This window comes from Chroicocephalus ridibundus, chromosome 5, assembly GCF_963924245.1.
Source record: "Chroicocephalus ridibundus chromosome 5, bChrRid1.1, whole genome shotgun sequence".
NCBI lineage: Eukaryota > Metazoa > Chordata > Aves > Charadriiformes > Laridae > Chroicocephalus > Chroicocephalus ridibundus.
In genome coordinates this window covers 22,162,161-22,178,948 of record NC_086288.1, presented here as the reverse complement: position 1 = coordinate 22,178,948, position 16,788 = coordinate 22,162,161, and the positions used below count along the sequence as shown (strand labels likewise).

Sequence of the window (16,788 nt, the reverse complement as noted above, 5' to 3'; positions counted from 1 at the left end):
TCAGCCAGAAAAACTGAACCTACCTCATCCTTCTCCTTTTAAAAAAAACCAAAAACCCCAAAACCCACCCACAAAACCCCACAAAATCAAAACAAAACACCACAAAAGCCACGCACGTTAATCCCACAGCAAGAGTGGGGGGCAGAATAAAAGAATACAATTACAAAAAATGTCAATTAGCTAAACAAACACACCAAAACAACCCCTGCTTCCTGTGCGCCACGCTTCTGCACTGCAATTAAGGCTTGCTAATGAGCCTGTTAGCCATCCCAGGCTTATCCGCCAGCAGCCTACAGCGGCAACCAGCCAGCTGACCACCAGACGTGCCCCAGTGGATGCTCTCCGCCAAACCACCAGCGGATGCTGACCACCAGACGTGCCCCAGTGGATGTGGCAGCACCTTGCTCTGCGCAGCTCAGCCCACCCCGGTGACCAGGCAGGGACCAGGAGAGCAGGCAGGCTGCTCACTGGACTGCTTTCCTAGATACTCGACGAGCTCAAATCATTTTCTGTAGTTATTTCAGGGAGAAGAGAAAGAGGCAAACTCGCAAGAACGCCATACTCATCAAAAAGCAACCAGCAGAACCTCAATCAATTTGGAGCCAGGGTTAGTTATAAGAAAAAGCTAAGCATTTGTCAGTATAAAAACTACACACAAGTAGGATCCAAGCATCGTCCACTATTTCTGCATGAATTAATAAATAAAGAAGTTTTGTATCTTTGTTCCTTTCATACGCAGCATATAACAGGTGTTATTTCTGGAACAGCGACAACTTCTAAAGTATCTCTGAAATTCACAGGCTTTGGCACACCACGATTTTGGTGAAGTCACCGTGCACATGCAACTTCCCGCGGGAGCGTCCAAACACCGTTTTCAATCAGTGGCATACACAGAGCTGCCTAAAGAGAAAAGACGCTGAGCGGTAAAGGTCAGTGCTAAAGGAAGTTCAGCAGATGGATCACGTGGCACGAGGGGATCACGCCGTGCCACGCTCCTCAGCTGACACGCGATACTTCTGCTGCTGGTACCTGCAGGCGATGGCCCTATTAATCACGTGTAAGTCGCACGTAACCTGTAAGTTATTACTTATAGGTAAAATAAAGTGACAAGACATTGCACTTTTTAAAGAAACTTCTATTTCCCACATATTTTTGCAATATTATACAACATCAATAAATTACTTCCCAAATGCGTCTCAAAATTGAACGAAGTAGATCTTTGTAAGCCTCTTCAAGCAGATTCACTCTTTACTTTTCCAGGAAAACTCTCATCCGAGCGAACGAAATTCAACACTCAGCTCTCAATTAGTGGCTATTTTTAATTAGCTACAAACACTATGTCCAAAGACTGTATCAGCAGCAACTGGCCTGAATCAACACACAGTTTTTGAGGAAAACAAACAAAGCGAGCCCACATAAGAAAACTTCTGCTGGCCTTCATCCAAGCACGCAAACTAAGGGACATTTCCATATCACTTCGGAGATTTCAAAGCATTGGCCAAAGCCAAATTAATAAGGGAAAGATGGCTTCTTCTCAGTTTAAAAGTGAAAACTGACTCTTCACTGTACACTTACCTGACAAGAGCAGCATAGACACAAGTAAATCATACCAATACGAAAAACCAGGATTGGCCTGATATCCTAAAATGTAACTAAAATGAGAACTGATACGCAAGGCGGTGAGAAAAGCAAAAGGGAATGCAAAAAAAAAAAAAAAAAAAAAATATCCCCTCCCTTTGTAAGCTCATTGCAGCCAGAAAATGGAGGCAGCCACAAGGCTATCTCCTCATCCTCCTCCACTGGCACATGCCAATATCTTTTTTGCCGTGATGTAACAACAACAGCACCTAGAGGTGAACACAGCAGCGCAAACACTGCAAGGCAACGTCGAGATATGCGACGTGATTACTTTGTGGCTCCCAGCACGTCTTCCCAGATGATGAAGCGTCTTGCCAGCTGCTGAAATCTCGGCACCGAGACCACAGACCTGCCCTAAACAAAGCAGCGCTCCTGCTATTATTTTATCTCAGCCTTTTGATGAAAGATGTCCTCTTGCTTAATTTAAATAGTTGCTCCACGTTACAACAGCCTCGGTAAATGCATCATTATTTTTAACGATCATCTTTACATACCCTGGGTGTCTGACGTAATGAATCTGCAAACGGGAAGTGGAGAAACTGTAAGAAAACAGAGTAGGCGTCCAGCTGGGGAAAAGGCTGGGGTAGCCAGGCGTCAGCCCCCGCTTTGCTGGAAGGGAAGACACTTGTCGGGGCACAAAGGGATCCTTCATTTCTCCCCTCAATCAGCAGAAAATTAGCAAGGAGGCTGGAAACTTAACATAATTGCACAGCCACCTTTGAACCTTATTACTGCACACAAACGCACACGAGTCTAACTGCATAGTTGTGATCAGTCCCTTACTCTGTAAGATGCCAAAAATTAGGCGTGGTAGGCAAAATTAGGCAAAAATTCAACAGGAGTAGAAAGTAAGCAACATTTCCAAGTGGAAAAATTAGGATGAGCTGCAGCAGGACACCTTGAGCTGCCTCCAGCGTGGGCGCTATCCCCTTCTCATAGCTTTGGTCTAACATCTGGCCAGGTGGGTTCCCTCGAGTCCTACGGTTATGTTATAAGGAGGAACTTTCCCTTCCTTGTGGCATTTGCATAGCATTAGTTTTTGCCACTGAGAATACCAGTACGTGTGGGACCTTTAGCAGAAACTGCAGTCTTAAAGCCCACACAACTGCACAAAGTCCTCAAGTTCTGCGTGGGCGACTTCCAGACGGGGAAACGGGACCATAAAATACCTCTTGGTACAGGAGCAGCACTGCTTCCACGCACCTTTGCCAAGGGCCACCACACCTCTCATGAAGGGAAGCATCAGTGGTGCCTTCACAGCGTGCACCAACCCAACCAGCACACCCAGCATGTGCGGCGAGGATTTTTTTTTTTTTCAATTAAAACCATTGGCTTATCTTTAGGAGCAACAGAATGCTAGCAAAAAATCCTTCCTCCCTTTTTAAACAGCCACCCTAGAAATTTATCTGTGATGGATTTTTCTTCTCGTTTCAGAGTCCCATTAAGAGTCCAAAATTAGGTGAAATGCTACAGCTCTGCAGCATTTACATACAAGAAAAAAAGAAAAAAAATTATACCAAGTTACCATTCCCAGTTCAGAAATAAATTACCAGACTCCGGTCAGAAACCACTACGCGTGGAGTTACTTAGACCAAGTTGCTTCTAAAGAAGAGTAGATGTCAAGTAGACTTCAGTCCGGTGAATTTTCCATCTTCGTTTTCCTGACTGACTTCTACTTTAAGCAGATCATAACAAGACCATTACTTTTTCTAGCAGGCTGTACTTCCATGCACTAGTTTCATCCGCAGAAAGGACCACTTTTAAATGTTTGTCTGTCTTTTTTTTTTTTTTTAAGGCTGGATTATAACCTAGCTTCCATGCGGGTACCCAGATGAGACGTGGCCCGTCTGAGCACCTCACTGAGCTCATGCCAGAGCCGAGAACATCCGTCATCCCTGCGCAACTAACGAAGCCGTTATAAACATGGCTGTCCTTGCCCCTACCCTTCCCCGCTGCCCACCACCATCCCCCAGAGGGATGATTTCATGGCAGGCAGCTTCACCACCCTCAGCACCAAACCAGCCCTGGGGACACCATCTAGGATGCTCAAGAGAATCACGTTTGCTGGTCTTTGACCCATGGCTCTGGGCTTGTTGTCTCTGCTATGAAGACGACTCGAATCCAGCTGCAGATCTAAGTATGGAAGAACTCCTTAAAATATGCCTGTAAGCTACATGTTTACAGGTTGTATTCCCCAGTATACCACATAGGCAAATCACCTCACAAGCAGAAATTATCCCTCAAGCTCAGGTAAGCATCAAGGCAAAAACAGACAGGGCTGCTAGACATATGAATTCCTGTACATCCAGCCTCGCAAATCTGCGTTTGGCATCTGGTGGGATTAGCTGTGCACCAGGACAGAAAAACGTCTCCATAACTAAAAGTTATCAAAAAGTCCTGAGAGCTGTACAGCTTTTCAGAAAAACAACCACATTAACCAAAAAGCGGGGAAGATGAGCAGCTGGAACATCAAACGCTGAAGGACGACTAAATTGGCACCTCGGCATATCATTAAGGCATGGAGCTCAAATCTTTTCCTGACTCCTGTAAGGGAAGGTTTTGGTTTTACCTCTAGAAGGAGAAATCACTTAATCACCATCTAACCTGATGTAAAGCCAGCTGCTGTACAATGCAGGGGAGCAGCGGGGCAGGTGGGGATTGATCAAAACGCAGTTTTACAGCAGAGGCGCTCTGGGACTCCTTTCATTCAAAAGCAAACTTTCTATACAAAAAAGGCCCTTTTGCAGAGGAAGACTAAGCTGCTCAGAAAATTCCTGTCTCTCGCCTTCAGAGATCACCGCAGTACATTGGAAAAAAAATAAATAATTAAAAAATTACATTTTCAGGCATTCACGTTCCTTCTCAGCTTCATCTTGGGAAAAGCAAGGCGTGTATCAACAGCCGAAAATCCTGTGCAGTCCACACATTCAATGAAGTCTTATCCCTGTGAGCTGCATGGAAAACTATAATGAAGTTGACTGTTTTGCTGGAATAACAGATATATACAATTGCATCTCCGATAACGCTTCAAAACTGTAAGTCCCATTTTGGGTACTTTTTTCACTGGTGGAATGTCTCACCGTAGCTATACATAATAAGAAAGCACTGTGCTTCCAATGAAAAAAAACCAAGGAAGATGAGAATATTTACCTACATTTCACATTTTCTCATTGCTGGACACAACACAACGCGAACACCCTCTGGTGAAGCCTGCCTTCCTTATGCGTGGACTGGCCTCCTTCCCTTCGTCTCACTGATTTGATGGGACTATTATAAACCAAAGAACAGCTTAAGCACATCAGCACTGACCCAAAGAGTCAACTACCATGCTTCTCTGGTTTGTTGTTTGCAGATTTTTGCTTGTGGGTTTGTTTGGGTTTATTTCCACAAAATATGAGAAAAAACTTCTTTACAGTGATGGTGACAGAGCACTGGAACAGGCTGCCCAGGGAGGCTGTGGAGTCCCCTTCTCTGGAGACTTTCAAGACCCGCCTGGATGCAGTCCTGAGTGATGTGCTCTAGGCAATCCTGCTTTAGCAGGGGAGTTGGACTAGATGATCTCTAGAGGTCCCGTCCAACTCTGAAAAATTCCGTGAAATTCTGTGAAAATGAAAAAATTAAAATATAAGCATCTTAAAAGCTCTAGCTAAATGATAAGGTTACTGATACAGAGGTAGGTATGTATGTGCGTCACTTGGTATACCAAACAATATGCCAATAGGGAGGTCACAAAGTGTGCAAAGCCTGACCCAAAAATAACTCTTAGCAGAATTGGGGCCTGATTATGCAACATACGATAATTTCCCTACATCTACATCCTATTCTCACCCCTGTGCGCTTCTGCTGTCTTCTCTCCCTGATCACATTGCAACTCCCTCCACCAAAAAAAAAAAAAAGCCCAAACCCCCAAACACGTTGCACAGCTATCTCACTGTCACATCTATTATTCAAGAAAGGTCTCATTGAATAAATGTCTGTTCAGAGGCTCTAAACAAATTTCATTTCTGAACACCACTGTCTGCAGCCCAGCGGGCCATTTCACCAAGATAAGATCACACATTTAATCAAACGCTTCAAAAAAGAAATACACACCGAGTTTGCTTAATAACGTCAAATAATAAAAGTGCAGCACTGGCAGCATACTAATTTTTAGTGCTCTTTCTTCTTTGAGGGTTGTCTCAATAGTCAAGGTCAACCGTACATGGGATTTCTTCTAATTAGGGTTTCTGGTAAAGGCTAGACCTGCTTACTCTCAACACTTAGCCATGGTTTTCCCTAAAATGAAGACATCTCTCTTTCATTTTAAATTAAATCATTGCACTATCCCACCCAACTGTGACAGACAAAACTGCATAACTCTGCTCATTCAATAGAGAACGTAAGTGAAAGACAACAAAAAAATGCATCTTTGTGGTCAACGAGTAACCATCCACACAAATGTCTATGGTATAAAAGGAAAAGTGATTTACAGGGAAAAAACCAAACAATGCGATTATCTGCTTGGTGTTTGACTACAGCTCCTACTGCAGCCCAGCAGAGACATATTTGAGTTAGAAATTAGGAGTGGACTTGGCACCCCTAGGTCAACAAACTCTTTGCCATTTATTTTATTGCAGTAACAAGAGGAGGAACCAGCTCAAAGACACAGCATGACATTACTCCTACTGCAAAATACATCTGTATCACTACAGAACAGACTTCTATGATATTCTTCACTAACTTGCCTATTACTTTGTCTACTAATTTTTATTTATTTAAGTCACCAGCTTTACCTCAATGACTACTGCTGGAATAGGCTTTGCCCCCCAATTACATGAACTTGGGAGGAACCCTGGACCCTCGCTGTGCTCAAGTCCAGAGATTGAAAAGGGTCAAACAAAAGCTGGCATCCTCACCCTCACAGCCCGGCCCATGGGTTACGCTTGTCTGCCCTTCGTTCGCATGGGATGAGGGAGCGATCAAGCGTAAAGACATTGGAGAAGACAACCCCCCATCTGCTGTTCCCAAAGCTGGAGAAGACAAACAGCAAGGCAGCTCTTAAGATATATTCCCCACCCTATCCCATTCTCCCTGCCGCAGACATCCCCGCAGACACAGCAGTGGTCCAGATTCTCCCCTTGAATGGGAAAATTACAACTTCTTAGTTTAAGCTGGCGTAGACAACTGGTTGGGTCTACTGGCCAACATCTTTCTACTGGTGCTTGAGTTTTACCCAACTTCTCAGCCCCACTGTGAACACAGAGCTGCTCAGGTGGGAATACCCTCACATACTCCGTGATGTGCGCTGGTATTTCTCGTCAAAACAAGGATACTCGTACAGGTATAATTCCCTTGTTGTATTTTAGCCCTCCTCTGGAAAATCAGTGATGTTATACGGAGAAGTGTTCCCCACTCCTGCAATCGAAATGCATCGCACAGACTTTAGAAAGACTCATTGCAAATTGGTGACCTACTTAAGGAGATCTATAAAGTGCATTACGATTGTAATTGCGGATCGCTTGTCAAAAGGTCACAAGTTATCACTCTATGCAGCGTAATCGCTATATTTCGAATACCTATCAGGATGAATTTTGCAGAAGGAGACATGCATCATTTTGGAGTCGTACCAAATAAAGCAGCAATTGTAATATTACTGTCCTTTTAAAAAAAAAAAAAAAAGAAAGAAAGGAAAAGAGAGGGGAAAAGAGACACACAACCACTCCACACACCTGCATCCATTAAAGATAATCCAAAATAACATTTTCTTAAAGAAGTCTGTACTGTGAGAGATGCAAGTGCAATAGTCACGTCATAATTTATCTGAGAAGGAAGCAGGGTATATACACCACATTTCCAAATGATTAAAGGCCTCAATTGCAATATCCTAGATCCAAAGGAGCAACATTCTAGATCATACAGGCAGTTCCAAGGAGGTTGTGCTGTGGTGCGATGCCCAATATAGCAATCTGTGGTGTACTGGAAACAAGGACGGCTGTTCTCTGGATAAGCCATCTCCTACAGGATTATAGACCAGTTTTGCGTACCTCCAGATAGCCTTAACATAAAAAGTCATTCACAGCAGAATCCAAAAGCCTTTTCTTTCTTTGGGAAAAAAGGGAGTGAAAAAAAATAACCCCCGAACGAAAAGATGCAAAACAATACACAAACGAAAAGTGGCAAATAAGGATTCGTATTACACGGCAGATATTTCTGGGTACAAAACCTGCAGCGTACATCTTGCTGACAAAAACCAAACCACCAAACAACAAAAACTTGTCCCCTTTGAAGTGAGTGATGGGAATTTGCACCATTTCAAAATGACGATGTGTCACTCAGCAACACTCACACGCAAAGGCAGCGTGAAAGAAAGAGTTTAACGTGATCCCTGAAATTCTCCTCAACGCTCTCCAACAGTGAAACCTATTCAAAGGGACAGCTAGGATGGGTGCTTTTTTTTTTTTTCCTTCCCTTTCCCCCAGCAGTCTTTGGAACAGGAAAAAAAAAAAAAGAAAAAAAAAAGAAAGAAAAAAAGAAAGGGGGAAGGGGAGTGGAAGGAGGGAAAAAAAAAAAAGAAAAAAACCCAGAGAGCTATTGAAAATCTCCTTACAGGGTCAGCTGTCACTGGAATGCATTTGAGTATTCAGGGTACCCACCCATGCAGAACATCAAAAACTGGGCTTGGGTCCCTCCCCTATTCTCACGGGCTTAAGCCAAGGCTTGGTTTGCGACGGGGCCCTGAATAACAAGGCAAATAGCAAGGCAGCGCAGTGCCTCTGCAGGGCTCGTAAACGGCAAGACCCACCGATCCAACAGAACGAGGGTGTCGCTTCTGCTTAACACTTGCTTCCCTCTTCTCCCAGTGTCCTCCAACACAACACACCGGGCACGTTAAAAAGAAAAGAGTCAACAGCTCGGCAGCCGCCGGTGCTGGGCTCTTTTGAGCTAAATTCCCCATCCAACCTAGATCAGCCCAAAGTTAGCTAGCGCACTTATCTCTAACACGCCCCTACTCCTCGCTTGAAGGAAAATGTTGACATCCCCAAGAAAGCTGCAAACAACATTTCTGCAACGCGGTGACGCTCCTCTTCACTGCACGCTGAGGGCAGTGAAAAAGAATTGTCATTAAGGCAGGCTTGGGATCAGCAACCTCAGAATGGGAACAGGCTGCTACAACAAATAAGCAAGGCCCAGCACCAACTCTGACAAAACATGTGGTTGCTCAGCAGATCTGTAAACGTGGTTGTTTTATTTCGGTGTTGGACTACTAACCAAGCAACTCAGTCAAAATCTTAAAACTGCAGGCCCGTGCACAAGTATTTTGCTGTTATTGTCCACCACTGCGCCTACATCTCAAGAAATCAAAAAAGAATCAGAAAATCAATAGGGAGAAAAGTTTTTCCAGCAACAGAATTAAAACAATTCTATGCATCGGCACCATCGTTTCACAACCAAAACCTATGTATGCACACACACAGACATACAGATGCAGGTACATACGTTTCGGGTATAGGTTCAATTCTTAGACACCTCTTCTTCATTTCCCCAAGTTTGACAAAAAAAAAAAAAAAAAAAATCAGAACTGTGTCTGTTCCCCAAATCATGATATTTATAAGTCTGTGTCTGGATAGAATAAATGAATGCGCTAAGAATGCATCAGTCAGAATGTTTCTAACCCTTTAACTCTAAACAGTGTCCATTCATTCAGCGTCCTCACCTCTGTAATGAGATTCTTGGTTCTTGCAGAGTAGGAAAGGGACTTATTGTAAAAACTCATACACATTGCACGCAATGAACTGTTACAAGTGAATTAGTTGTCGTTGGTATAAAACCACTTAAAGTCTTATCCGAAGGTGCCAGGTTTAGACCAGACCTCTTTTCAGAGCCCAGCTATTCATCACTGGCACCTTTGCACAGGACTTTGCAGTAGGGCGATTCATGATTACATTTTAAACACCACTTCTACAAAAGCACAGAGAGTCCTATTTCACTTCATTTTAACTTTGCATTGCTGTAAGATGACATTCATGTTGATCCTTTGTATTTATGACATTTCACTTTAAGTTTGAGAAACACACAGCTCCGTCATGAAGTTCAAAATCAATGACCTTACTTGGTACGAATCAATGCAACTGCAATCAAGTCAGTAAAGTTAATAGTAGCAAAGCCAGGATCCAACCTACTCAAAACAGTGTGCAAAGTATTTCAAAGGTGTTCCCTGTCAGGTATCCGCTGCAATGAATCGCAGCTGTGCTACAGACTGCTGAAGCATTAGGTTTGTAACCACCAAAATAATTCCTACGTAATTACTCACGTCGGCCAAGGTGCTTTAAAAAAAAAAAAAAAAAAAAGTAGTGTGAAGCCATACATCAATGGATCCTCTGTAAAAGTTTATTGCTATTAGGCATTTAAATGAAATATATAACTTCATATTGACTAATTAGGACAGCTTCCAAACACTTCTCTGCTTCCTTCAGAATGGTATCTATTTCACGACCCTTGAAACCGAAAGCTGTCAAGTCCCAAAAGGAAGAGTCTTGATTTTAACTTCCAACTGTTTCCATAAGCATGTTAAAAGTGTGCACAGATTTCAAGTCTTCACCTGCGTACACAGCTTTGTTCAGCCTGAAATGCCACCTCTGGCAAAGACATTACAACACATTTAGTAGAAACATGATGCTGAAGCAGGGGAATGTTTTTGAAAAGCTACCACACCTGAGATCCTGGAGCATCTTTCAAGAAGATACCACATCTGAGATTCTTGAGTACCTTCCCCTCACAGGGAAGCCAACGTAAGCACTCCATAGACTACAGTGGGAACCTCATCACAGATAGAGTGATACCTCCCCTGGATGGGAGTGGGCCTGAAGAAGAAGAGATGAAAAGTTTAAAAAGAGGAAGAAAAGAAAAAGAAAAAAAAAGACAGAAAGAAAGAGGCCATTTAAAAATGGTTCAGTCCTCATTTCTCTGCCAGAGGAAAAGAGAGGTTTCAGGCAGGCTAGGAAATAGTCACACGTTGAGCACTGCTCAGTAAGTAAAACAGTGGTCCAGAACACAATTAAAATGAAGTTTTTATTGCCTGGAAAGACTAGCTATAGCTACAGATGCGTGGTGCAATGACTGATAAATGCATCTGCCTTCCAGGAAAAAAAATCAGAAAGCTCTCCAAAAAGACTACTGAAGTAAAAGTTATAGTGTCAAGGTGTCCTTAGAGAAGTTGTCTTAAAAATGAACGCTTAGCTTGCACGCAGGAGACACATGCGTTTCAGACTGCAGGCTGCAGAGATTATCTGGTGAGGAATGTAGAGCAAGAATTCCACCACAAACTTGGAGGCTAAAAACAGGCAATGGGATAATGTCTTAGATAGAATCGCATCACAGATTTGAGTATGATGGTTTCCTTGCCATTAAAGTAGCCGAGAATTAAAAGTAGATGCTTAAAAGCAAGCTCCTCCTACTTCTACTTCAGCAGCCTGCTCTGGGAGCTTCCAACGCCTGCAGGCACCAGGATGAGATCAGGGAGTGCTGGAGCATCTCAGCTCCTACAAAACGAGGACATACTCACATGTGTCCCAAGCAGGGATTAAAGAGCCTGATATTAAGTGCTGGTGAGGACTGTGACAAAGATTTGTCAAGGCAGACATGACCCTAGGAGACGACACAGTCAGAGGCCAGCATGCCAGACGGCCTTGCCTGGGACACTTAACGTTCCTACAAATACCCTGCGTCAGAGTGGACTGTTACAAATAACACATTTTCTATCTCTCCATCTTATAGACACCTGAAAGCATTGCCTATAGACACAGCAGAGACTGAAGCACGTATGTACGCTCAAAATGTGGCATCATGGTGCATTTCTAGTATTCACATCCCAGCAGGAGGGCATCTATTGAATGAGAAAGGGACCAGCCGGGAAGAACTGGGTGCCCACATGAACTACGGTAAACATCTCTCCAAAACTTCAATGCTCACCAAGTGCAATCCACCCCAGTAAGCAGCCCATCATGAGAAGTGGCAGGAAAACATTTCTTCATTTTGCAGGGCTGTCCTGGTGTCTCAGTTTTGTCCCAAGCAATACAGCAATATTGTGAAGCCTGGCACTTAGATCATCACCACTCCAAAATAATAATTCTTGAGTTGTTCTTCCAAACCTCTCTTGTGATGTGCAAGAATGCTCTAAGGAGTAAGAAGTTTTACCAAAATCACTCCAATCACAGCATCGGGCTGTTTCCACAACCACCAAGTAACATAATTAAACAAAGGAAAAAAAAAAAGAAAAAAGAAAAAGAAAACTTATTTTAGGCACAAAAAGCCTCGTGCCCATCCTCCATGTTTTAGCTTTTCCCTGATCCATTCTTGCTCCCTGAATTCCAGCTCTCTCATCAATCTTCAGCCCATCCTTTATACTGTGTCGCGCATGAAATAGTTTCCTAGTCAATCTACACCAGTCCCAACACTATTAGTATTAAAACCTGTAATAATAAATCACCCGTTCCCAGGACTACTCCATTTACAAAGACTTCACTCTCCCGTGTGCATCTCATTTACTTGTGTTGATGATGCATACGCTCATGCTCTGAATGTGAAATCCCTGATGGCAAGCATCCGGCCCTCCAACCGACGCGTTGACCAAAGCTTAAAGGTTGTGTGTATTCCTCTCCAGTCCTGGCCAATAATTTGGTCCACCTCCCTCTAAATATTTATTATTTATTTATTTATCTATCTTTATAACAGCCCTGCAACACTGGGCAGCCCGCAGACACCCAGCTCACCAGCCAGTCGGCTGGATGCGCATCGCGTGCCTGCATCTTCACCGACAATCCTGCTCGCGTTTCCCTCCCAGCCAAGCAAAGGGCACCGGCTTCGTTTCTGCACCGGCAGGCATGGTAATTTTTTTTCTGCTGGGGGAGGGGAAAAAAAAAAAAAAAAAAAAAATCTTTTCTGCAATTAACACCAGGATAGGCAAGCCTAGCAGCTCCACCACATCACCCCCAGCAGGGAGGGAGGCGGTCCCCATGGCATCCCAACCTGTGGGACGCACGGCCGAGCACCGGCTGCGGCAAACAAAGCAGGGGGATCGAGCCGTCAGGCTGAGGCACGAGCTGCTCCACCATCTTCAGAGGGCACCAGGACACCGAAACCCAGCTCCTACTTTCATCAAACAAAACATACGAGAGAGGACTTGCTAGCCTTGAACTTAATAAATACCATTAAAATCTCATTGCCCCACAAAGCAGGACTCAGTGTTTTCACTGTCATCATTCTGCACTGCCATTTAGCTTGCTCTGGAATTAAATGCAAAATTAAACATATCCTCTCCCAACAGCCCGCCCCCCCAAAAAAGGGAAAATTCATATTTTACTAAATAATAAAAAGCATACGGAACTCACAGGCCAACATGAGCTGTATAAAAACTTCAGTCCTTTCAGAAACAGACACACCAGAGATCTGTATCCACTTTATCGTTTGCTAGCAGGTAACAAGACAACAGTCACTATAGTAAACCAACCCTAAATAAGGAAAAAGTACTCTTAAGCAGCTGGAACAGGAGCAGCCTGAACGACAACAAGGGGGACTGACTCCTGCCATTTGAGAGCACTTGGTTTACTTTTAGAAAAATATACGACTTTACAGTGGAGCCTAACCTGAAATCTGTCACCCAACATCAGCACAGGTGCACAGATTGTCTCCCTTCCCTGCCTGGTATTCTTAAGTGACAACTGCAGACTTTTTGACAGCAGCCTGTTTTAACCTGCAACACCTGGTTTGCCCCCACAAAAAACTCCGTGGAAGGATTTTTTTCCTAATGAATACCCAGTAGAAGCCTGTTCATATCACGAACCCCTGGAAATGATGATAAATTGCACACGCTACTACTCAACACCGAGCAGGCAGCATTGGCTGCGCTCTTTAAGAGATGGCATTCCACAACAAAAATGGAATTAATTTATTTTTAACTCCAGGAAGGATTTTTTTTTATTATTATTTTTTTGGTCAGCTTTGAAAATCTTGATCCAACGCTCTGGAATAATCAGTGCTATAACACAGAAAGAAATTGCAACTAGCAGACTACCTACCTGCCTTATATCAAGACACAGATGGCATTTTCACCCCCCCCCTTTTTTTTTTTTTTTTTTTTTTTTTTGCATCTCACCCTCCTCCTAAGCAGCTAGCTGCCTGGAACCAGGACTGGGAGAGTGGAAATGCTAATACCTCCTAATGAGTGATCTAAACAGGAAAGCAAATACAAGGGACGGGAATTGTTTTGGCTAAAGCAATGAATGCTACAGTGACAAGCAGACAACAATGAATTGCTTTTGGCCAGACACAAGTTGTTTTAACTACCGGAGAGAAGAATCACACGTCTATCAGGAAAGGGAAAGAAAGAGAGGCTGCTCTCCTACCTCACCATCTCTCCTGCAAAACTAAACATCTGCTTGTCCATAAGGGAAAGGGTGGAAAAACCCCACAACTAAATGCGTTGGAGGGGGCTGCGTTGTTTCTATGGTCAACTCTGGACACAAGGCTACTGATCAGATTTGACCCTTGAAGATAATCCCCCAGGCACTCAGGGCACATTTCTGGGGCGCTGTACCTACATCTTCATTAGCAATAAAGGGCAGCAGCTCAAGGTAGGCTCCGTAGACCGGGAAACAGGAAAGGGCTGCTCTCTAGCTCATGCCAGGGAGCAATCATCAGACGTACAACCATGTTTCCAAGTTAAACAGTCAAAAGATGATTGCAAGGGGAACGCAAATAAATAATTTAAGCAAGCAAATAAACCGGGAGTTAAAAAAAAAAAACAAACAAAGGCATTAAAAAAAAAAAAAAAGGGCAATTTTCTCCCTCCAGCCCTACACACCGGCCCTCTCGCTCAAAAATCCCTCTGGTGAACGCCAGCCCTACACTGTTAGAGCCGACAAATGCAACCTCACAGGCAGGAGGTGGGAAGCTCTGAACATCTCCAGCAATGCATCTACCTGGTCTGTACGTTTCCCTCTCTGGCTGCAATTGAAAGGGAAGCTCGCACCTACCTGTAACCCAGGGCCGCTGGGCTGGATGCAGACCTCTACCCTACCACCCCACATCCACACACACGCGACCCCCAACGCAGATCCCCAATTCGGCAACATCCCCACCCATGCCCCCTGCCTCCTGCTATCCAGGAAAGCCATTGCCTCTCAAGGCACCCTTCAGCAATTAAACAGAAACACAGATCCACGAAGGGGCGGGCATGAGAATGGGGGGGACACACACATGAAACTCAGGAATTTCTCAGGGTAACACCAGCAAACCCACCAGTCCAACGTGATGCCTTTCACAGAAAAACAGAAGGGAAAGCAAGAACAAAACCTGTCAGGTCTCCTCCATCTACCCACTGCCTTCACCACCCTAGCTGTCCACCACCAAACCCGGCTAGAGCCTACAAGGCATTTCCTAACTAGCAGCACACCCTTGTCCCCAGTGTCCCCTGCCCCACCACAGCATGCAGACCCAGAGAGATGTCCCCCCCGTTACCTGGAGGATCCAGCCCCCCTGAAGGCAAACTATCCTTATTATGAAATAATTCAATCCAAGCGTGCACCCAGGGCGGCCGGCACCCTTCAGACCGACGCAACCGGGCAAGGGTGCGACTGCTGGCCAAACACGGGCTGGTGAGCATCCATCCGTTGGGTGGTTAGTTACCTTTAGTCACCTCCGGCTCCTGAGATGCAAGTCCCCATCAGTTCCTCAACAACCTGCAGCCGGGAGCTGCCGCCACAATCCAGCCATTAAAACCACGGGTGGGGGTAGGAAGCAGACCTGGCCCACACTACTAAAGCCCCCAGCCAGCAGGAAAAGGGGGTGATGAGAAGCAGGGAACGTCCCTCAAGGAGGGAAAAAAACAATATTTTGGGGGAAAAAAAAAAAAAAGGGAAAAAAATAGGAAGAAGAAAAAGTCTCTCCTTTTCTGCCGTGTTCTTCTGCTACACAGGCTCCCTCTCGGAGGACGGAGGGTGTGTGGGGATGGGGGAGGCGATCGCTTCCTCCTCTCCCCCGTCGTCGCCCACCCCTCTGGACGAAAGCCCCGCTCCGATTTACCTCCTCCAGGTGGGCAACCTCAGAGCAAGGTGATGTCTCCGGAGCCGGCACCACCGGCCAGGCGATTCGTATGCGGCAGAGTCATTGCCTGTGCTGCCGCTGCTGCCGCTGGGGAAGAACAGCCGCTGCCGAAGAGACCACCAAAAAAAAAAAAAAAAAAAAAAAAAAAAAGGGAGAGAAATCTTCCACCATCCCCCTTTTTCTCTTCCCCCTCCAGCACCAGCCGCTCTTCGCATCCGCTCCCCTGCCCGCGGCCCCTCGCTCCGCCGGGGCTGGGGGACACAAAGGCGCCCGCGCAGAGGGAGGCGGGTGGTCCTCAGCCCCCCGGGCTCCGCCGGCACCCCAGATCCTTCCTCCTCCTCCTCCTCCCGCTGCGGAGACCGCCAGCCCCGGCGCGGCTCGGCGCGGGTGGGCGGGGGGGCGGCTCCGCGGGCGCGGAGGGGGGGCGGCTCGGCGGGCGCGCCCCGCGCGATGCCTAGCGGGCGCGGGGGGGCCCCATGGCCGCGGGCGGGCGGGCGGCCCCGCCGGCACGGCTCGGCTCGGCTCTCGGCACCGCGCACACACACGCACACCGCACACGGGGAGGGGGCGGAGGCGCTCCGGGGCGGCGGGACCCGCAGCGCCCGCGTCTCCCGCAGGGCCGGGCCGGGCGCGGGGAGCGGGGCCCGGGGAGGCGGCGGCGGCGGGCGGCGCGGCGTTGCTGCCCTGCCCGGCGGCGGCCGCACGGAGCCGGGCGGGCGGCGAGCCGAGGGGCGGGGGAGCGGCGAGGGCCCGGATCTGGGTTGTGCGGACGCGGGCTCCACCTAGCAGCCGGCCGGCACCGCACCGCACCGCACCGGCCAGGGGCTCCCGCCGCGCCGCCCCCCCGAGCACTCCGCAGCCCGCCCCCACCACCACCTGCCCCGCAGCCCCCTCCCGGAATGATCCTCCACCTCCCCATTGGCCGCTCTGCCCATTGCTCCCCTCCCGGGCAGCCAATCGCAGCCTGCGTACCGGGCACGGAACCGTTCCACACTGGATCCCCTACCTCCCAATTAGCCACTTGGGCTTCTGTCCCCAGCCAAGCACCCAATGGCCACCTCTCTGCTGGCC

General features: G+C 46.5%; 1 protein-coding gene across 23 annotated transcripts in view; it reads right to left on the bottom strand.

Annotated features, from left to right (window-relative positions):
• Window positions 1-16,102, bottom strand: part of ADGRL3 (adhesion G protein-coupled receptor L3) — a 524,984-nt gene extending 508,882 nt beyond the window's left edge. For 4 of the 23 annotated variants that reach the window (XM_063335276.1, XM_063335273.1, XM_063335277.1 and 1 more), the window contains exon 1: window positions 15,301-16,102. The gene's annotated coding sequence lies outside the window, so the exon portion shown is untranslated. The remainder of the gene's footprint in view (window positions 1-15,300) is intronic. The other 19 variants (XM_063335264.1, XM_063335261.1, XM_063335254.1 and 16 more) reach the window with 8 other exon arrangements.
• Between the last annotated feature and the right edge of the window lie 686 nt (window positions 16,103-16,788).